This window comes from Canis aureus, chromosome 5 (assembly GCF_053574225.1).
Source record: "Canis aureus isolate CA01 chromosome 5, VMU_Caureus_v.1.0, whole genome shotgun sequence".
Taxonomy (NCBI): Eukaryota; Metazoa; Chordata; class Mammalia; order Carnivora; family Canidae; genus Canis; species Canis aureus.
In genome coordinates, this window is record NC_135615.1 from 79972552 (window position 1) to 79995381 (window position 22830).

The 22830-nt window shown below is 44.8% G+C and overlaps 1 long non-coding RNA gene across 3 annotated transcripts; it reads right to left on the reverse strand.

Annotated features, from left to right (window-relative positions):
• Positions 1-781: 781 nt before the first annotated feature.
• LOC144314813 (uncharacterized) lies at positions 782-22595 on the reverse strand. Of its 3 annotated transcripts, XR_013380668.1 has the most exons (6): positions 22307-22595; positions 13275-13412; positions 10176-10343; positions 8944-9062; positions 3902-4580; positions 782-1799 (listed from the first exon to the last, which is right to left on the reverse strand). It is a non-coding gene; the product is annotated as an uncharacterized LOC144314813 (long non-coding RNA). The 3 variants fall into 3 exon arrangements; XR_013380669.1 differs by lacking the exon at positions 3902-4580; XR_013380666.1 differs by lacking the exons at positions 782-1799; positions 3902-4580; positions 8944-9062 and having other exon boundaries at positions 9220-10343; positions 22307-22591.
• Positions 22596-22830: the final 235 nt, after the last annotated feature.

Here is a 22830-nt window from a genome sequence, read left to right on the forward strand (position 1 = left end):
GGTGATAGGAACCGGAGCTGGATGGTCTTGGCTTTGAATCCTAGCTCTGTTACTTACTAGTTGTGTGACCTTTGATTCCTCTGGGCCTTGATTGCCTCATGTTAATGGTAGATCAGAATAATGCCTACTTCTTAGGGCCATTAGGTGGCTTTAAATGAAATTTTAAATGAATTTATGTATATAAGGCTCTTAAAACAGAGCTGGGTGTACTGTAAGTGCAATATAAGTCTTAAATTTAAAAAAGAATGACGCAGTGTCCCAACTAATGGAGAGGCCAGGTCCCTGTCCTCACTGCAGGCAGAGAAGCTCTGCTTTTATCTGTTCTATATGTCAGGCTTTCTTGTAAAATGTCATTAAAAGGAAGAACAGAGGTTGACCACCCCTGTGGTAATATAACCCCGTATTTTACAAATGGGAAACGTAGCCCGGACAGCTAAGTGCTCTGCCTAAGGTCCCACAGCTAATGAGAGGCAGGCAGAGAGGCTAGGGCAGGGCTGTTTCATCTATGCTGTGCTGTAAGAAAATGGGATTTGGGGGTTTTGTTTCCTCAGGAAAATCTTACTGATCTATGTCAGTAGCTCAACTTCACGCTGGCTGGCCTGGATACAGACTTTTTTTTTTTTTTTAAGATTTTATTTATTTATCCACAACAGACACAGAGAGAAGCAGAGAGAGAGAGAGAGAGAGGCAGAGGGAGAAGCAGGCCCCATGCAGGGAGCCCGACGTGGGACTCGATCCCAGGTCTCCAGGATCACGCCCTGGGCTGAAGGCAGGCACTGAACCACTGAGCCACCCGAGCTGGCCTATTAATGAGCTTTTCACTCCTTTGTGGGGAAGGTCATTAAAGGTGCCACACCAAGGAATTGTGTTCGCTGTTCCCGGGGATCACGGAGAAAATTTTGAGCACTCTGGACAGTAGTCCTGGGGGCCAGAACCTACCCTAATATAGACTTTGGGGTTGGCGCCTCAACTTCCATTACCTTCCTCCCCTACTGATTAATAGCTGTGAGACTCAAGGAAGTGATGCCAGCACCAAGCCTCTGATTATTCTATGCGATCACGGCAATCTTGTGCCTTTTGCCCATGATTGGTTCAAGGACAGCAGGTCTAGGGTGATATGGGTCAGTGAGACATTGGAAGATGTTTGCCAGAGTCTCAGTCCTGTTCATCGTGAGCTAGAAATACATCGCTCTGGTTTCGATGGGAAGTCCTCACACAGCCATGAAGAAGCCAGCCCAAGAACTAGACCATGTGTGTGAAGTAGGATAGAGAAAAATCCAGAGTTCTGACCACGTGGTACGCAAGCCTCCACTGTCCAATGCGGTGGCAGCTAGCCACATGCGGCTGTTGAGCACTTGCAACGTGGCAAGGTCAAATTGAGATATGCTGTAAGCATAAAATACATGCCGGATTTTAAAGACGTAGGATGAAAAAAAAAATAATTTTATTTTTTTAAATTTTTATTTATTTAAAAACATTTTTTCATTAATAATTTTATATGGCATGTTGAAATGATAATATTTTGGAAATACTGGTTCAAGTAAAATTGTTATTAACACTGATTTCACTTGTTTCTTTTTACGCTCATTAAAATGGCCTAGAAAACTGTAAATTACGTATGTGGTCTGCATTCTGTTTCCATTGGAGAACGCTGGTCTCGACTTGCAAGTTTGTGGACTGGAGAATCTCAGCCATGTGCTCCTTTACAGGAAAGTGCGAGCACTGACTATGGGACGTCTATGCTCCAGAAGAGGTAATTCTGGAGGCTTACTTACGATGGTGAGTTCTCATTCTTTTGGCTGGAAGTAGGGGTGAAAAGTTGGACATTTTAATGGAAATTGTTAAACATACACAGAAGTAGAAAGAATAATATAATGATTCCCTCCACTCCCCAACACCAACCGTTGTCAACTTATGGAAGACCCTTTCTGTACCAAAGCTTGAAATGTGCTGGGTTATCCTAAAGCAGAGCTCAGATGTCAAATCCTTCCATTTGTAAGTGCCATTACATATTTCTTTTTTAAAATTTATTTTTAAAGATTTTAAATTATTTATTCATGAAAGACATGAGAGGGAGAGGCAGAGACATAGGCAGAGGGAGAAGGAGGCTCCCTGTGGGGAGCCCGAGGTGGGACTCAATCCCGGGACCCCAGGATCGCGGCCTGAGCCAAAGGCAGATGCTCAACCGCTGAACCACCCAGGCGTCCCTCACATTACGTATTTCTAAGAAACAAGACCTCTTGGGGTGCCTGGGTGGCTTAGTCAGTTAAGCATCTGCCTTTGGCTCGGGTCATGATCCCAGGGTCCCAGGATCAAGCTCCCCGTTGGGCTCCCTGCTCAGTGGGGAGTCTGCTTCCCCCTCTCCCTCTGCCTGTCCCCATCCATGTTCTGTCTCACTCTTTCAAATAAATAAATAAAATCTTAAAAATAAATAAATAAATTTATATCATAACAAATTGCATTTCCTTATGACTAACCTTGTAAACATTCTTTTCTGGTTGTAAAATAAAAATAGTACATGCTTATTGCAGAACATTTGAAAATATAAGAAAGTATAAAGAATGCATGAAAAGTCTCTTATAATCCTACCACACAATATATTTTTGTAGTACATTCTAGTCTACTTTCTCTTCGTGGAAACCATTATAATAACAAATTTTTTTCTACTTTTTTTTAACTTTACAATCTCATTCAGAGTATACTTCAAAAGTGTTCTTCAAAATCTGATTTTTAGATCGCTTCAGAGTAAAGTACCATATAAATGTACCACGGTTTCTCTTCAACACAAATTACCCTGTTTTTGAACTGTAAACATAATTTAAACTGTAAGGATATAACATAAGCAGAGATTTCATAAATCACCATTCCCCTCTGGCTGGACATTTAAGAAGATCCAGTAAATATTAAAAATACCAAATGGTTTCTCTTCTTCCTACGAGTTTCCTGCAAATCTGGTTCATTTGTCCAGTTTACCCCCAACCTCTTTCTTTCTAATCCAGCATTCTAAGCTTAGTGTGCAGGATGTATGAACGATAACAGCGGGGGTTAAGTTGGATGCTTGCCTGAGGACCTCGGATCTCAGACTTTATTTTATGGGCAATGGGGAGCAAGCAGGGAGCTTTGAATAACAGAGGGCCTTGAGCAGATCAGATCTGTTTTTCAGAAAGATCAGTCTGGTAGGAAATGCACAGGAGGTGCAGACAGGAGGTGATGAAGGCAGGAAGTCTAGGTAAGAAGTTTTTCCATTAAGTTCGATTGGGAGTCAGTGAGCAGTGAAAATAGAAACAAGACAGATGGGAGAAAGATCTTGCAGAGAAAGAAGGACAAGACTTGGTCATCAATGTGGAGAAAAGAATTTGGTAGAGAGGCCACTGATAATTGAGGATGGTGAAGCCATGTAAGTAAAACCTTGTCCTTATGCCCGGCAGCCTCTGCAAAGCAAACAGCTAGTGTCTACTCCAAGGGGATTGCCCACCCTACGGTAGCCCCCTAATCACAAACAGCTTCCCAGTCAAGAGGATGATGTAAGACATCTTAGACTATTCCTGTGCTCTCCACATGTTCTCTCTCTCACTTGGCCTTTCTCTTTCATCTAGCCTTAGGCTCCATCTACCGCAAACCCTTACAACTGAGTCCATACCACCTATTTCCGTCCAACCAATATCGATAGGTTCTTGCAGATCTTTGGGCATTACATTAAAAGACCTGCCTTCGGGGCACCTGGGTGGCTCAGTGGTTGAGCCTTCGGCTCAGGTCATGATCCTGGGATCCTGAGATCGAGTCCTACATCAGGCTCCCCATGGGGGGAGACTGCCTCTCCCTCTGCCTGTGTCTCTGCCTCTCTCTGTGTGTCTCTCAGGAATAAATAAATAAAATCTTAAAAAAAAAAAAAAAGACCCACCTTCTCATCTCTTTCCAGGGTTGACAGTGGGAAGGAGCAGAGAGAGTGCAGAGCCCAGAGAAACCCAGTCTGCCACATAACCAAGAGAGGAAACTTATAAAGGATCAGGTTTGAAATTCATAATGCTAATCGCCCCTCAATGCACTGTCCTTTAGTGACACAGGTCTTGTCTGCTGTTGGACAGAAGGTGTCGTGTTCTTGGCAGGTGATGTCGTTGTGGTGATCCAAGCAATAATGGGGACAGTATTTGAGTCTCCGTTTATCTACCTCTAATGTGGCCCGAGGGTTATCAGTATCGTTGCAGCTATGCCTGATGGTAAACTTTCCTTCAAAATCAAGTTCTGCTTTCCAATTCAAAGAATTGTCATCTTTGCCAAAAAGTTGTGTCTGGGGGAGGAAGCTTGACCAGGTCCTCACATTTGTCAAGGTGTCTATTGGTGGAGAACATCCTTTTTTTTCTGCCTTCACGTTTCCATGTGGCAGGAGATCCACCACACCAACGTCTCAGCTGCTCTCTGTCCCCTGTCTCGCTATTTCCCAGAGAAGGAGGATTCATTGATTGATGGCTCAGTGCTGTCCTTCCTTTCTTCCCTCTGGCAACACAAATGTTTTCTCTGTTCCTCCACGGGGCTCCCCCATCCAATGCTGTCTCAGACTGGGTGGCTACATCTGCCTCGTTCTGGAGGGAGGAATTACAAAGACCCTAAGTCATACCCCTAAAGCCAACATCTCCATAATCAGCTCTATAGATAATGATACTTTCGTCTCTACCAACTCGATTCCTGTGTCGTCTCTTCATTTGGTTCCAGATTCAAGCAGGAAAAAGTGGCATGTTATTTACCGAGCTTTTCCTAAACCCTAACGGTCCCTGTAGAGACACATCTAAGATGCCTATAATCAAATTAGAGAATTGGACCTCCCAATAAATAGAAATAACACATAATTCATTTTAAGTTTAACAACAGAGACAACACATAATTCATTGTAAGTCTAACGATGAAGTGATGGGATTTCAAAAAAAGTCATGTTCTTCCAATCTGTAGCTAAAATATTTACATGGGGCCCTGGTGATATGCAGGCGGTGGTTTACAGAGCACAGCCTGTTCAAACCAAACAGTTGCTCTGTTCCTGATTTTGGAAACTCGTCAAGGAATCAGTGTTTACTTAGACAACTAGGGCCCCAAGCGGCTCTTGTGTAGGCTGGATTCAATCCAAGGAGAAGCCATGGCCCGGGAACATTCCTCCTTCTCCCCTGACCATTGAAACTCAGACCTCTCAGCTCTCCAGGGCCCTCTGGAGGGCATCCAGTCCAGCCTCCGGTCAACTGTCCAGTCCCCTGGCTGGACTTTGCAGACTGAGTTCTGTTTTAGAATTGGCCCCTTGGCGCCCAACCTAATGAGTAATCCTGTGTGTGAATGTCTTATTCATTTAACTCTCAAAGAGAGGGTGTAGGCCTCAGGGCAAAGGATCTGATGCTTAATATGTGGATGACTTGAATTAGTCTAGCGTATAATGCAGGGGTGGGCCAGCTGCGAGAAATAGACCACAGAGAACCTAGGAAGATCAGGTCTGAGTATCCAGAAAATCAAATCGACTATTTCTACTCAAAGTAAGAAAACAAATCACATTATTGAAGAATAACGTGTGCAAGTATAAGGATCAAGAGTAATGCATGGGAAAAGTATATGCCTTTTCCTAGGTTCTGGATAAAAGATAGCAATTGCAGGATCCCTGGGTGGCGCAGCGGTTTGGCGCCTGCCTTTGGCCCAGGGCGCGATCCTGGAGACCCGGGATCGAATCCCACATCAGGCTCCCGGTGCATGGAGCCTGCTTCTCCCTCTGCCTATGTCTCTGCCTCTCTCTCTCTGTGTGTGACTATCATAAATAAATTAAAAATTAAAAAAAAATATAGCAATTGCTATCCATGTTCTCACTGAGATAATTTTGAAAATGAATGAGATCACTATGTGGGGAAACCCTGTGGCAATTATAATCATGGGGTGAAAGTAGCAAATAGCAATGGTTTCTGTGTGCTCCATCCTTTCTATTTGGCAACCACCTTTCCCCAACCTTAGACAATTCAATGGGACTGTCACTCTCCCTGCTAGTACAGTGATGGACAATGACTTAGGCCAGGCCAATTAGGGTAATAATCTTTCCTTCCAATGTGATTGGTCCCAGAACAGGCATGTCACACAAGCAGGGCCAATGAGAATTGTTTTCTGAGATTTGGACCTGTCCTCTTCCCCTGAGGTGTATTTGTGGGATAGAAAGAAGGTGAGCCATGGTGTCTGAAGGCATGGATTCTGGATCATGAAGTTGGGCAAGTTTTGTTTTGCTTTTTACTTCTTTGAGCCTCAGTGTCTTCATCTTGGTACACAACAGAGTAAAGCCTATCTTGCAGGGTTGTGAGATTAACGAAGATAAAATACAGAGCTTGGCACATGGTGGACATCGATGAATGGCTTCTGTTGAGAGCATTCATAATAAAAAAACCATCTTGCCTGATCGATCTTCACTCTGTAAAGCACTTCCAAACAGCTATAATTGGGAGATCCCAACTTTTAGTGGGGAGGGGCCATCCTGAATTTTCCCCGACTCTTGAACTCTCTAGAGTGTATAGATGGGATGAGAGAGTAAAATCTTAGGATGGAAAAGTAAGTCACGGTCCAGCCAATCCATTGGTAACAGGTGGCTGGGGTCCAAAGTTCAAGAGATTATCTTCAGTCTAGATGCTAGATCAGTGCTACCTGATAGAACTTTCTGCTACATTAGAAACATGCTGTATCTGTGCTGTCCACTATAGTAGCCATTAGCTGAGTGTGACTGTCAAGCACTTGAAATATGGCCATTGAAACCAACGCACCTAATTATTTATTTAAATTAATTTAAACGTAAATGCCCACACGTGGCAATGGCTGCCATGTTGGTCAGAGCAGATGGAAGCCTTGAATTGGCAGACACAGAGGTAGGTGAGGATGATATCCCTTGCTTGCATGGGCAAGAGCTTGTGCAAGAAGAGCTAACACTTGGGAGCAGGTGGGTCTCCAGGGTTGGAGCAGTTGGTAAAGGAAAGTCATCTATCTAGTTAGCAACTTCAAACAATGCATACTGGTTTCTGGGCTCTGTGCGCCAAACTACAGGACTTCTGAAAACCATGTCTGATAATTGCTTTTTTGTTTTTTTAAGATTTATTATTTTTTTCATGAGAGACAGAGAGAGAGAGAGAGGCAGAGACATAGGCAGAGGGAGAAGCAGGCTCCCTGCAGGAGCCCGATGTGGGACTCGATTCCAGATCTCGGGATCACGACCTCAGCCCAACCGCTGAGCCACCCAGGCATCCCATGATAATTACTTTTTAAATCTATAAATTGTAAAGTAATTTAACCACGTTGCAGAAAGATTAGTCTCTAGAGGGGGGAAAAATCCCTCTGAATCTCCCCACACAGTGAGGATCATATTTATAGGTTTTCTTTCGGTCCTCTGCACATGTATGTTTATAAACTATAAGCTCTATGGACATATATTTGTAGCTCACCTTTTCCCTTTATCATAAAGACTTTTCTGTGTCATCACAGTCTTTGTATCATTTTCAATAACATAAAATATTCTACTGGCTACACTCACTATAATTCATAGGACCATCCCCTTATTTCAGTATTTTTTAGAATGTTTCCAAGTTCCTTCAAAATGATGCTGGGATAGGTATCCTGGTGCACATAACTCCCCAGTGCTCCCCCCATGTTTCTGCCTGGCAGAGGAGGATTAGTTTTGAAGGCAGGCAGACCTGGGTTTAAATCCTGAGCCTTCATTCCTTGGTAGCTACATGACATCCAATGAGATCATTCATCTCCCTGGGCTCCAACTTCTTTTTTTTTTTTTTTTTTTCCAACTTCTTAATCTATAAAATGGGAACAATAATATCTGCCTTTCTGAGTTGGATATTTGTAACTTGCCTCCCATACCACCTAACACTGAGATATTCAATGAATTAAATACTGTTGTGTATTTTAAAATATATATAACAAGTATATATTAAGCATATAAGTATATAATATGTATAATATAAAATAAATATAATTATTGGAGATGCCTGGGTGGCTCAGTAGGTTAAGCCACTGACTCTTGATTTTGGCTCAGGTCCTGATCTCAGGGTCATAAGATTTAACACCGCATCAAGCTTCCTGCTGGACATGGAATCTGCTTGAGATTCTCCTTCTCCCTCTCCCTCTGCCCTTTCCCCCTCTAAAAAATTATATATATATAATTATTTTTAGGAAGTTCAATTACTGGTAGTCTTTACAGTCTAGTCAGAGGATCTCCAAATTTCGAGAAGTTTCCTGATTTGTTTATGCTAATGAGTCTCTTGGCTGGTCTCCCTTGGTCGGACCAGAAGGACCAGAACCCCATGGGCTTAGATGCTGGGAGGCCATGGGTCCCAAAGTGGGAGCTGTGAGGAATCGGGGAGGCATGGCAAGGGGAAGCTGCAGAACAGTCTGGGGAGGTGGGTGGGAGGGAGATCTGTCCTTCACCGACTAACCAAATGCACATCCTCCCCCTGAGGCTTACCTCCTGGAGCTCTTTTCTTCCCAGGGACAAGGGTGGTATGACAACTGAAAACAGGAACATCAAATTAAGGGCAGAGATGGAATTAGAAGGTGCTGGTAAAATGCACTTTACTGCCAGAGTTGGCAGCTGTGGGCATACAGATAAGGCACAGCATTTGGAATCCTGCCCCTCTGGGGATTTTAGTCTCCCCTGAGCTACTGTGAGCAAATCATTAAGCCTCTGTGAGTGATTTTCCTTGTTGGCTAAATGACAAAGGAGAATAATGTCCATACGGAATGATGAAGCTCCAATAACAAAGAAACAACAGTTTTCCTCCCCAGGCTTGGAGCACCTGCTGGGTACCAGGTTCCAGGGGCATATGGTTAGCACACATCCCCTTATCCGGTTGCCACGGCAATTCCCAAAGGTAGGCATCATTATTGTTACTTTACAATAATATAAAGGAAATCATGGGGGTGAAGGCCACTGCTTACCCCTGGATTCCTTTCTGCTTTATAAACTGTAAAGTCCTGGATTGTTGCAATTTGTTGTTAAGATCTGGAGTTCTTCTCAGCTCATTCCCTGGAGATTTCTGCTAGAAAGTTCTAGAGGACTGCACAGGGAATTGAACAAACCGATTTGACTTATACTTGTTGGACACCTGCTGTGTGCTAGGCATGGTGCTAGGGATTCAGCAGTGAACACCACAGACAAATCACCCTCAAAGAGGGTATATTTTTGCCTGGGAAGACTAACAAATGAACCAAAAATGAAAAAAAAATATTTAATATATATATTTGATATGTCAAATATATATGATACATACATATTATACATATATCATGTCCTGTGAGAAGTACTGGGAAGCAAAATTAAACTGAGAAGGGGGTTGAGTGTGACTTTATGTCCAATGGTCAGAGAGGGCTCTGTGATAGGACGACAGTTGTGGTCGCCAGCAAGGCATTAGAGTCTACAAGAAGGTGATCTCTGTAAGGGCAGGCCCCCAGTTCTTGCTCATCCCTGTAGCTCCAGTCCCCACCAGAAGCTCTGGTTCCTAGTAGGTACTCAATAAATATTTGTTGAATGAGTGAATAAACAAACAGCCATTGTGCCAGGTGTGCTGGGGAAATGCCCACTTTAGGGTAGGCATGGGCTTTTCAATCCAGTTCCTACCAGCTGGCAGTTATGGAGGACCTTCTGTGTGCCAGGCACTATTCCTGCCTCCGTGGCTGCACAAAGACCCTTTTCCTTGGAGCTTGCAATTTAGCAGTCTAAAAGAGGAGGGAGGGAGGGAGGGAGGGAGGGAAGGAGGGAGGGAGGGAGGGAGGGAATGAGAAGGAACCAAAGAGAATAAGGGAAGAGCAAGGGGTTAAGTGCAAAGAATAAGAGCTTCAGGGTCAGGAAGGAGTTCAGCAAGTGTATTGCCTGACATTTTTTTCTTGGTGCAAAAAATAGCTAGTTCTGCTTTTTGGACTGGGACTCGCTGAGTCAGGGGTTCAAAGAGAACAGCATGAGGATGGGAGTGGCAGATGTCATCTGCGGCAGATGGTGATGCCCCAGAGACTGGCTGTGGCCTTGAAGATGCTTCCCTCCACCCCCTCTGGCCCAGGAATCAAGGTCAGGGGCAGACAACCAAGCTCAGCTCCCCGGGGTCCCAATCTCAGCCTCTCAACCAGGCCAGCCCTTCCCGACAACATCACCCGTGTTCCACCCTTGGACTCCACACCGGGTTCAGCAGAGTCTCAGAGGCCAAGGGTGTGAGAAGAATCATCTCAGCATCTGTTATTAACCATTATTTCCATTCTTTTGGCCGCTCCTCCTCCTCAGCCCTGAAGACGCTGGGTCAGTGCTTCTTTCAGCACAAACGAACCGATCTGCTGGGCCTTTGTTCAGCCTCACAAAAGAAGAGGATGATTATTAAAAGAACAGATTTTGCATTCCATCTTTACCCCAGACGACATTGCCTTGATCCCTAAAATAACTCCAGATCTCCTGGGTGGAACTTGTTCGTTCCTTTTCATCTTGCTATTTTGCAAACTGTTTATGGAGACCATCGCCATAGCGATATTATCAGAGCAGGTCAAATGAAACTCCAAACCGTTGGGTTGTTCTTGGTTTTTCCTTTGTACCTCAGAACACGACTTTTTCACCCCAAACCAGCTCTTTCATTTCTTATAAGCGCTTAAGGTCTCCACTCCAAGGCAGAAGCAGCTCCTCCCGACTGATGCCCAGCAGTTAAAATCACAGAGGTGGTCCATGCTGGGACAAGGGGAGGAAGTGCTTGAGCTGAGTTTCCAAACTGAAAACCATATTTACCAGAAATCTCCTTTCCTTCAGATAAAACTTGGGTCAAAGTTTCAGGGTGTTGAAAGAGGCACTAAATAAACTAAGAGTCTGAAGGACCTTCAGTGTTTGGTCCAAGGAACATGGCTACAGAGTTCAACAAATAAACACAGCTGGCGTGGGGTGAGCCTTTAGCAAATGCTTATCTTCTTGATTATTTTTTTTTATAATCATCATCGTGGACAAAAGCCTTTATTATAGCATTCTTATGCACTGCTTGTGGGGTTGTGAATTTGTATGACTTTCATAATAGGGAACATGGCAACGGGTAGGAAAAAACTTGACAATGTGCCCTTCCTTTGATGCTAGCTTCTACTTGTGGGTTCTTTTTTTTTATTTTAATTTTTATTTATTTATGATAGTCACACAGAGAGAGAGAGAGAGAGGCAGAGACACAGGCAGAGGGAGAAGCAGGCTCCATGCACCGGGAGCCCGACATGGGATTCGATCCCGGGTCTCCAGGATCGCGCCCTGGGCCAAAGGCAGGCGCCAAACCGCTGCGCCACCCAGGGATCCCTACTTGTGGGTTCTAAGGAAATAATGAGGGATGTGATGAGAGGAGTACACACAAAGACGCTCATTGCTAATGATGGTGAAAAATCAGAAATGACCTAACCATACAACATGAGGGGGTTGCTTTTAAAAAAAATCGTGACCTATCCATATTATGGATACTAAGGCACCACGGAAAATTATGCCATAGGAGTCTCTTTAATAACGTGTGAAATAGGGGATCCCTGGGTGGCTCAGCGGTTTGGCACCTGCCTTCAGCCCAGGGCCTGATCCTGGAGACCCGGGATCGAGTCCCACGTCGGGCTCCCGGCATGGAGCTTGCTTCTCTCTCTGCCTCTCTCTCTATCTCTCTCTCTACGTCTCTCATAAATAAATAAATAAATATTTAAAAAAAATAACGTGTGAAATATTCATGATGTGTTATTAGGTGTGGAAAAAAGCAGGTTACAAAAATATGCCACTTTTGTAAAATATTTATATATGTGCAACAGACAAAAAGGATGGGAAGGGTAGGTTCTAAAAAGACAACAGTGATGGTTTCTTGGGTATTTTTCTATTTTTGCAGTGCTTTTATCTGTAATTTTTCTATGGTGAGCGGGTTTTTCTGTAGCCAGATGCTTAAAATGCTATTTTGAAGAATGATAAGCTGTCATGCCTTTTCAAATCATCTCTCTGATGGTCCTAGTGGGCGGAGACAGTCGTATGCCCAGAGCCTCCTTGCATAAAACTCATGAGATAGGAAGTCCTCAATGATCTCTTATTGTGGTTGGAATAATGAATTCACTCCGTGGTCATGAAATCCATAAATATTTAGCAACCATGGATTTTCTCTCTATTTGGAGTTTAAGGTCACAGGCTGACATATACATAGGTGTAAAATGCATGCACACCCTAATAAGACTGGCAAATGTGTTTACAAAATGCCAAGACTCGTTTGATGTTTGGTGAGAACAGTGAAGATTGTTGGGGGGCAGGGGATAAATACGAATAGCATGCTGTATGCCATCAGTTGATTGATTATCTTATTTAAATATCGTAACAACTGTGTGTGGTAAGTATGATACCCCCATGTTATAGATGTGGAAACCAGGATATGGAGGTTCAGTCACCTGACCTCTCAACATCACCAGGGAGAAAGAAGATGCATTTAGTCATCAAAGAGCCCAGTTTATGACTGGAATGTTGGAGGTAGAAAGGAAGAAGTGGCTAGAGAAGGAAGACCTCTACATTTACGGCATAGTCCCAAGAGCCTTTTACCAGATTAAATGGTAAACATTTAGTTTGCGGGCTAGGGAAATTGATAATAATTTTAACTACCAGTCTTTGAGCCCTTGGAGATGATGTTGATACAAAAATGAGGACTCAGGGACACCTGGGTGGATCAGCGGTTGATCGTCTGGCTTTGGCTCAGGGCATGATCCTGGGGTCCTGGGATTGAGTCCCGCATCGGGCTCCTCATAGGGAGCGTGCTTCTCCCTCTACCTGTGTCTCTGCCTATGTCTCTGCGTGTCTCACATGAATAAATAAATAAAATCTTTAAAAAAAATGAGGATTCCAGGGTGTCATTATATTCAATCTCACTCGCTTGTGGCAAGTGGTGGAAGCCCTGCAATAATATATAGCACAAATGTGTGGGCGAGTAAATTATATAGAACCCTAGAGTCTATCCTCATTATGATCATCACTCAAAATATCTAGGTACTTCTTTGTTTTGGGGTGATATGGAAGAGTGAGAAAAGCGTAGGCTTTGGAGTCAGACAGATCTCTCCAAACCATCCTGGAGCTGTGGGATCTTTGTCCTGCCTTCCTGGCTCTACCTTGAGATACCTATGGAACCTTCACACTTTAGTGGAAATCCTGCTTAAATTGGTCTCCCCAAACGTTTCCTGATATTGGAAGCTATCATGGGGAGCTCTTTAGACCTCTATTTGTTAGGATAATGCTAGCTGCTGAAACAAACGGCCCCCACCTCTTAGTAGCTAACGACCATACAGGTTTATTTTCTCCCCGAGACAGTCTTGTTGGATACTTCAATGGATTGTCCTGGGAGAGGATTCAGGCTTCTTCCACTTTGGAGTCCTCCCTCACATCCTCTGCTTTCAACTGGCTGATGAACAAAGAGAGAGATTGAGAGTATGGCACAGGTCACAAGAGGCATTTTATGGCCATACCTGGAGGTGGTTCAGGTCACTTCCTCCCACATGCCAGTTATACGACCACAACCTACCTCAAGGGATGCTGGGAAATACAGACTATGTTTGCGCCCAGGAAGAAGTGGAAAAGGTGGATGTGTGACCTGCCCGTGCTGCATACCTGCAGCAGTCACAGGTAGTGTGGGGCAGAGGATGAAAAGTCATCCAGATGAAGCCCAACAGAAGTGTAATGGCAGCTGTCCAGGGAGGGGTGCCTGACAGAGAAATCTGACAATCAGTTTTTTTGATCCATATAGATTTTAAATGGGGCCAGACCTTATAGGATCTTAGATCAAGTATATCTGATCCTATCTGGCTATTTTAAGCTGTCAAACAGGCAACACCAGTGAATGTTTGAAATGGGCAACATTGCTACTGGCATTGCTCCGGGCCTCTGCCCTGAGTCAACCTGACCCACCATGCCCTCTGCTTTTCTCCTTTGCATTCCCCATTGGCCTGCCTTCAGATTTGGTGATTCATTTTCCCTGCTTACAGTCACTTTACCTGCTGGGCCAGATACTTGCCGACACTACTCCGCCTTTGACCTTTTTGTCCAGAATCTGGAGTCTTTCTGACTGTAACGACATGAATTGCCTTAAATAAATAGGTCACCCACCGGGTCTCGCCTGGTCCTGGGAGTTAACAATCTCAGTAAGGGTCCTCTTATGCTATGCACTCCATTGATTTCCTTGAATAAAAAAGAAAGCTAATATTCGTGTTTATTTATTTAGAAGAATTGAAGCTTGCATAGTGAAGAAACTGTCATTTTCTTTCAAAAAGATTTAAAGTCCTATATGAGGTTAAATAATGCTTTACATGGCTCTGAAATCCTTTTCTTAAATGGTATCTTTGGAAAAGGAAGATAGTTCTATTTTAATCAAGTTCTAGTTACTGGGTCTTCCGTAGCTAGTGTATTTTATATCCTAAGACATTTTATCTACCCAATGTTGTGAAGATTCTCTCTCATGCTTTCTTCCATAAGTTTGATACTTTTTAACTTTTTAAAAAAGATTTTATTTTCTATTGGTGTTCAATTTGCCAACATATAGAATAACACCCAGTGCTCATCCCATCAAGTGCCCCCCTCAGTGCCTGTCACCCAGTCATCCCCACCCCCCCCACCTCCTTTTCTACCACCCCTTGTTCGTTTCATTTTTAAGATTTTTAAAGTAATCTCTACACCCAATGGGGGGGCTCAAACCCACAACCCAGAGATCAAGAGTTACATGTTCCTCCAACCAAACCAGCTAGGTACCCCAGGTCTACGGTGCATTTTGAGTATATGTTTATGTATGGTGTGAGGTACGGGTCAAAGTTAATTTTTTTTCTGGGCGCCTGGGTAGCTGAGTCAGTTAAGCATTCAACTCTTGGTTTTGGCTCAGGTCATGATCTCAGGGTTGTGAGTTGGAGCTCCATGTTGGGCTTCAGGCTTAGCAGGGAGTCTGCTTGAGATTTTCTTTCTCCCTCTGCCTCTGGCCCTTCCCCAACTTGTGCTCTCTCTCAAATAAATAAATCTTTTTTTTTAAAAGAAAAAGATTCATTATTTTCTATAGAGGATCTTCAGCTCTTCTGGCATTGTTTGTTGAAAATACTATTCTTTCCCAGTTTAATTATTGAATTACATTGGCATTTTCATCAAAAATTATTTGAATGTATATGTGTGAGTCTAATTTTGGGCTCTTCTGTGTCAACGATCTGTGTATCTATCCTTCTGCCAATGACACACTGTTTTGATTTCTGCAGCTTTATAGTAGGTCTTGAAATCAAGTAATGTATGTCCTCAAACTTTTATTTTCCTTCCTCAAGATTTTAAGGCCTTTGCATTTCTGTATACATTTTAAAAAAAAATCAGGTTGGGGTGCCTGGGTTGCTCAGCTGGTTAAGTGTCTGCCTTCATCTTGGGTCATGATCCCACGGCCCTGGGATAGAGCCCCATATCAGGCTGCCTGCTCAAAAGGGAGCCTGCTTCTCCCTCTCCTTCTGTGATTCCCCTTGCTTGTGTTCTCTCTCAAATAAGTAAATAAATACAATCTTTTAAAAAATCAGGTGTGTATTTCTTTCTTTTTTTTTTTTTCTTAAGATTTATTTGAGAGAGAGCAAGCATGAATGGGGCAGTTAGAGGGAGAGAGGGAGAATCCTCAAGCAGGCTTCCCATTGAGCATTGAGCAGGGCTTGATCCCTCAACCCCAACATCATGACCTGAGCCAAAATCAAGAGTCAGATGCTTAACAGACTGAGCCACTCAGGTTCCCCTCCATATACATTTTAAAACCAGTTTTGCAATTTCTCGAAAAAAACTTGCTGGGATTTTAAATTGGATCTCACTGAATCCATAGATCATTAGAATGAATATCTTTTTTAAAAAATCATTTATTTATTTACTTATTTATTTATTTATTTATTTATTCATGAGAAACATAGAGAGGCAGAGACGTAGGTAGAGGGAGAAGCAGGCTCCCTGAGGCAAGCCCAATGCGGGACTCGATCCCAGGGTCTTGGGATCATGACTCGAGCCGAAGTCAGATGCTCAACCACTGAGCCACCAGGTCTTAAGATGTTAAGAATAAACATCTTAACAGTACTGAGTCTTCCAATTCATGAATAGGGTACCTCTATTTATTTAGTGATTTAATTTCTCTCAGCAGTGTTTTCTAGTTTTCAGGGTACACAGGACTTGTGCATCTTTTATTAAATGGATCCTTAAGAATTTTTTATATATATATAGATTTTTTAAGATTTATTTATGCATGAGAGAAACAGAGAGAGAGAGAGAGAGAGGCAGAGACACAGGCAGAGGGAGAAGCAGGCTCCATGCAGGAAGCCTGACATGGGACTCGATCCCAGGTCTCCAGGATCAGGCCCTGGGCCGAAGGCGGCGCTAAACTGCTGAGCCACCGGGGCTGCTCAAATTTTTTATGTTTTGATGTTATTGTAAATTTTTTTAAAGAGATTTATTTATTTACTTGAGAGAGAGAGTGTGCATGAGCAAGCACAGGGAGAGGGGTAGAGGGTAGAGGGAGAAGAGAATTTTTTTTTTTTTTTTTTTTTTTTAATTCATGAGAGACACACACACACACAGAGGCAGAGACACAGGCAGAGGGAGAAGCAGGCCCCATGCAGGGAGCCCGACGTGGGACTCGATCCCAGGACTCCAGGATCATGCCCTGGGCTGAAGGCAGGCGCCAAACTGCTGAGCCACCCAGGGATCCCCCCCCCCCCTTTTTTTTTTTAAGATTTTATTTATTCATTCATGAGATACAGGGAGAGGCAGAGACATAGACAGAGGGAGAAGCAGGCTCCTTGCAAGGAGCCTGACGTGGGACTTGGGCCTGGGACTCCGGGACCACACCCTGAGCCAAAGGCAGAGGCTTAACCACCTAGGCGTCCCCAAGGGAGAAGAGAATCTTAAGTTAAGCAGACTCCCCACTAAGCACAGAGCTGACAGGAGGCTGGATCTCAAAACCCTGAGATCATGACGTGAGCTGAAACCGAGAGTCAGATGCTCAAATGACTGAGCCACCCAGGCGCACCAGTAAATGGTGTCGTTTGCTTATTTAAATAATTTCTATGAAGTGGGATTCAAACTCATGACCCTAAGATCAAGAGTCACATGCTCTATTGGCTGAGCCAGCCAAGTGCCCTGGTAAACGGTATTTTTAAACATCTGATTTTCAGTTGTTTGTTGCTCTGATTCATTATTCCAACATTTTACTAGACTGGTCCCTTAGTCCTGCCACAATACCAGCTCCTACGTCAGTTCTGCATCTGGTTTAGTTTCATTTGCAACACTGGTTGGAAATGAGGGATGAGCACTCTGGAGGAGTTGAGGCTTGCATCCTGGACGACTGTGCTTGGAAGTTCTCTGGCTCACCATCCGACAGGCTTTATTCCCAGAGTACCATATCCCAGGGGCTATGCTAGCTGTTAGTGAGAGGACTCAACAGCCCCTGCCTTGAGGAGCCCAGAAAGTAGTGGGGGCAAATTGCAACCGTAAAGGTGTTGAAAGTACAAGATTTCCAGAGGAACACAGAGTGGGAGGCCCCAAACTCAGCTTTTGAGGGAGAATTGTCAGAGAAAACTACATGGACGAAGGGTAAGCCTCAGACATGTTGAAGAAGCCCATCCCAAGCCTGGTGGGCGGCTGGTTGGCCAGCTTAATAAACTAAACATGAATTCTCCCAAATATGCATATAAAAACTCCAACAGCTGGCCCACATGTGAGAGGTCTTTTTGTAACTCTAAGCAAGACCCCACAGATGGTCAGGATACAAACAGTTCTGGTCCAGCAGAAGGCAGCTGTGAGTTCTCCCAGGTACCTACTCGAAAAGCCACAACAAAAGCCCTGAGATGATGATGTCTAACCTCAGACAGAGATGTCTTCTGGCCCTGACTCTGGGGATGTATTAAAAAGAAGTGGATTGCTAGTGGCCTGTTTACCTCCCTGCTTCTTATTACATGTTCTTTCAAGATGCTAAGCTAAGGGGTGGAAAAAGTTGATCTAAGCTGTCTAGCCAAGACCGCCTCCTCTACAAACCACACAGTGTTCTGTCTTCAAAGGAAATCAGGATTTTGTTTTGCCTGTTCCCAGTCCTGCTTAGGGGCCCAATGACTAGAAGTTTCTGAGACCCAAAAGGAGTCTGTTTCATTGCTTTGCATGAGCTTACGCAGAATGCATGACTGTAATAAGTCTGGAAAGAACACAGAGAAGCAGCAGTATAGAGGTAGGATTAAGACCAGGAGAGTCACTCGATGTCATGGAAGCCAATGGAAGAAGAGGCTTCAAGGAGAAAGAAAGAAATGACCAACAATGTCAAATGATCCTGGGGAGTCAGAGGAGGTGAGGATTGAGTGAAGCCCATGTGGTTTGACATAGAGGTGTGGGTGACCTTGGGGTCATTTCAGTGGAGGAGTGATGAACTAGAATGGGAAATTAGGAAGTGGGGAGAGGAAATTCTGACAATTGTGTAGCTGTGGGAGGCAGAAGATGGGCAGTAGACTGGAGGGGTTATGGCATTCATGTAGGCTTTTTCTTTTTTCTTTTTTTTTTTTTTTCCTTTAAACATAAGATGGGAGAATCCTGGGACTCCGGGATCACACCCTGAGCTTTATAAAGGCAGATGCTCAACTGCTGAGCCACCCAGGCGTCCCACAGAATTTACTTTGATTATTGTTCTGCAGAAAGCACTGTAGCCCAACTCAGGGTAAGGGTCCATCCCCAAAATGATGAGTATGGCCAAGACCATTACTTTGGCTTCAGCCAATCAGGATCCTCCCCTCTGGAGCTGGGGGTGGGCTCAACTCTGTCAAACTAAAGATCTGAGAATGGTTGAGCTGTAGAAAAGAGAGAGTATGCCTAAGTGGGAGATACCCCAGAAGTGACCTCTGAACCAGGTGAATGGTGGGGAAGATGGAATCACCAGGAAGAGTTCCTTCCTTCTGGTACTCTTGGTAACAAGACCCTTGAATCCCACTGAAACTATAGTATATGGAGTTAGAACGTTGAAATGTGGTTTAAACCCCTTGTCTCTAGGATTCAGTGTGGTGAGAGTTTCGAAGCTGGCTAATTCTAGGGTTCTCTTGTGTCTCCAAAGACATAGTAAAACATCCAAAACCACTGTTAGTAATCCAAGAAGATGTCCAATTCAAGGGGAACTGAAAATGGCGGGGAAGTAGAGGATTGCTTGCCAGGGCTCATTTGAAATTTGGGGACATCAAACTAAAGTGACAACAGTCACTTTCAATTTTCCAGCACTGTTCAGATGTTCCGATGCAGGTGGAGTGTAGGGGAATAGCTGAGCTTAACTATGTTTGCACAAGTTAGAGGAAAACAGAGAGCAAAGGGTTAGTGGTTTTTGCAAGGAGGCGAGTGTAGTGGTTATTACTGAGTGAGGAGGGAGGGGAGCATGAGAGGGAGGATAAATACAAGGATCTGGCAAGATTCAAGATTTGCAGGGCTTGATGAGGTTGAAGAAATGCTTGTGTGTGGTACGACAGTAATGAGGTTAAAGTCAGACTTGAGATTATTTGGGATTGTGTTTTCTGAGTGCAATTATGGATGGGAGCAAGTACCCGGGGTACCCAGGGTGGAAGGAAGGAAAAACTCATTGATAGGGAAGAAGTCAGTGAGGGATCAATAAGATTTCTGATGGATTATGCTTATGGAGGTTGAAGTCATAAAAACTGGTACAGGAGAGGAGGAGGTTAGTTCATGAGAGCAAAAAGGAGGGGTGGTAGGTAGAAAATACAATAGCATGAACTTTAAGGAGGGCTGAGCTTTTGAAAGAGGAGGGGAAGGGAAAGAGTACTAAAAATATCTATGGTGCTTGCCTGCCAACCCACAACCCCTGGTAGGCAGTCATGTTTAATGCCCATGGTCCTCATGCCTATGGCAATAGTGGACTGGTCATGGGTGGAATCCAACCTGTGGGGACCCAATCTAGGGACCAGCCGGGGACCTGTCCAATGAGGTGTCATTGTTAAAGCATAAGATGGGGCCATTGGGTTTGAACTATGAAACATAAAAATAGTTTGCCAGTTAAAAGAGCAAGCTGATGCAGAGAGTAAAGGAGGGACAGAGACCACCAGTATGGACCCCAAACAGGCTGAAATGTTGAGGGAATAGCGCTATATGCAAGCTGAGGATGTGGGACCGTAAAGATGGAATGCAGCAGATGCATTCAAAGCAGAAATGGGGCTGCCTGAGAGAGATGGAATAGCCTGTCCTCCGAGCCCTCTATGATATAACTTAATTTTCAAAGCAGAGAACTTGATTTTTTGAGCAGGGAAGCGACAGGATCAGGCCTTGGGTGACGAATGTGGGCTCTGGTCCCAGACTGCCTGGCTTTGAACTTATTAGTTATATGATTTTGAGCACATGACTTAACCTCTGTGTGCCTCAGTTCCCTTATCTGTGAAATGGGACTAATAGCATTGACCTCACAGGGTTGCAATGAGAATTAGATGAGAATATACAGGTAATGCATTTGGAACAGCAAGGTTCCCTATCAATCTTTTATTCAAATAAACAATTCAAGTGTTATTTCTTTCACAAACCTTTCCTTCATGCCCTGATCCCATGGCTACAAGGAGGGATACCATCTCCTCTTGGTCTTCCACGTCCCAGGTCACACTTTCTCCATCTCCTTGCTGGTTCCTCTTTACCACCTTGACCTCTTCTCTCTACATTCACCTTCTAAGTGAACTCACCTAGATGTCTTGTGCCCTTAAGTACTTTAAAATGTCATTTATTAGCTGAGAGTTCTCATAGCAACTCCAACTTCTTCCCCAGCTCCAGATTTCCATGTCCAATTACTTGTTAGACATTTCCATTCAATTCTCCAATAGGCATCTCAGACATAACTTGCCCCAAACTGATTCATTCTTATCCTGCCCCCATCACAACAAAACAGAAACCAAAAAACAAAAACAAAAACAAAAAAAACCAACCCAAACCCTGCTTCCCTACAATCTTCCACAGACCAATAAACGACAAATCTTTTTGGTGTTAATCAAGCTAAAAATCTCAGCATCATCCCTGACTCCTCCCTTCTCACACCCACCACCGAGCCATCAGTAAATATCCAGAAGGTGATGTTCCCTTGCTGCCTCTGCTGCTACTGCCCTGGTGTAAGCACCTTCAGTTCTTTGCTGTGTGACTCTCAGTTTACCTCTTCGGGCCTTTGTTTTGAGGATTAAATGAGTTATTATTTGTAAAGTACTTAACAGTGTTCATCACATAGGAAGCCCCATTTAAGTGCTTTTTAAATAAATAATACACGGTTTAAGTAGCTTTCTCCTGGCCCTAGCCCCCTACAGTCCATTGAGGACACAGCAGCCTCCTGATCCTTCTCAAGCCTAGGGCCCCATCCTGTCACTGCTTGGCACCTCTCTGACCTCAGCTTCCACTGGTCTTCTGCTCAGTCTGGGCCAGTCACCTTGGCCTCCTTGGTCCATGAACACACCAGGGACGGGACTGTCCCCATTGGGTCTGTGTCCTTGCTGGTTCTTGTGCCGCCCTCTGATTGTTACTTTCTAAATTAGCTCTTCCCAGGCCCCACTTTACTAACCTGCCTGCCAATTCCCTCAACTTTAGTTTCCTCCACATCTCTAATCACCACCTGACACTATGTTTACTTTTCTTTTTTTTTTTGACACTATGTTTACTTAGTAGCTGATGGTCTCCCCTCCAACCATTCTCTGCAAAAGCATGGGCTGGGACTGTCACTGTTCACTGTTCTAACCTTAGGGCCCAGAACAGTGCTCAGTACACAGCAGGTGCTCAATAAATGTTGACCAAGTGAAAGAATTCCTAAGTGCCACTCTTTTCTCTGAATTCCCGTAACACAGGCCTTAAACACTTACTTGTATCGATTTTTTTATGCCACTGGTAGCTTTTATTGGACTATGAGCTCCCTTAGGAGGGGGGTGCCTAGGATATGGCCTGGCGTGGGGTCATTCCGCCATTTGTGCAACCCTTTACAGTTTACAATCCCCTCACAGGTGACCTATTCGGTTTTCACAAAAAAGAGTGAGCAAGCCGGGGAGGGCAGGTATTATTAGCTTATTAGCAAGGCTAGAGTCCCAGTTCTCCTGCCTTCTAGACTAAGCTCAACGGCTGTTGCATGAAGAGAGAGAAAGAGGAAAAAGGAAAAAGGAAGAAGAAGAAGAAGAAAGAAGAAAGAAAGAAGAAAAAAGACTTTCTGAGTCACTCTGTGGAGCAAGGCAGCCCCACCGGGCAAGTGGGCTGGTTCTCTGTAGCACCTCTACAAATGCTCGCAAACTCCTAGCATTTATGGATCTGATTTTCTACCTGTGTGGTCCCCACAGCTACGCTGCAGCAGGTAGCTCTGGGGGCATCCTCCTGTCCCGTGCACCTCTGCTTTCTTTCGGCGCCTCCAAAAGGGCCTGGGATGCTCAGCGAGGCGTGTGGCCCGAGACTCCCTTTTTTAGAGATCCGGCTCAGGTGCAGCCACTTGCTCCGGGTCGTGCACGTTGCAGGAGGCGGCGCGGCGATCCAACTGCCCCCCCCCTCCCCCCCGGGCCCGCGCTGCCGCTCTCTCCGGGATGGACCGGCCCCGGGGCAGCGCCAGTTCCGGGTCCGCGAGGGAGAGCGCGCGTGCAGCGGGCGGGGCGGACAGGGCCGGCGCCTTCCGCGTCCCCGCCCGGGAGGCCGGCCGCCCCCGCCTGCAGCAGCCCCAGGGCGCCGGGCGCGGCGGGCGGAAGCCCCCCCCCCCCCCCGCCCAGGCCGCGGGCCCCGCCCCCTCGAGGCCCCGCCCCCAGCAGGCCCCGCCCTCCGAGGCCCCGCCCCGCGGCCCGCCCCGCCCTTCCCCCCGG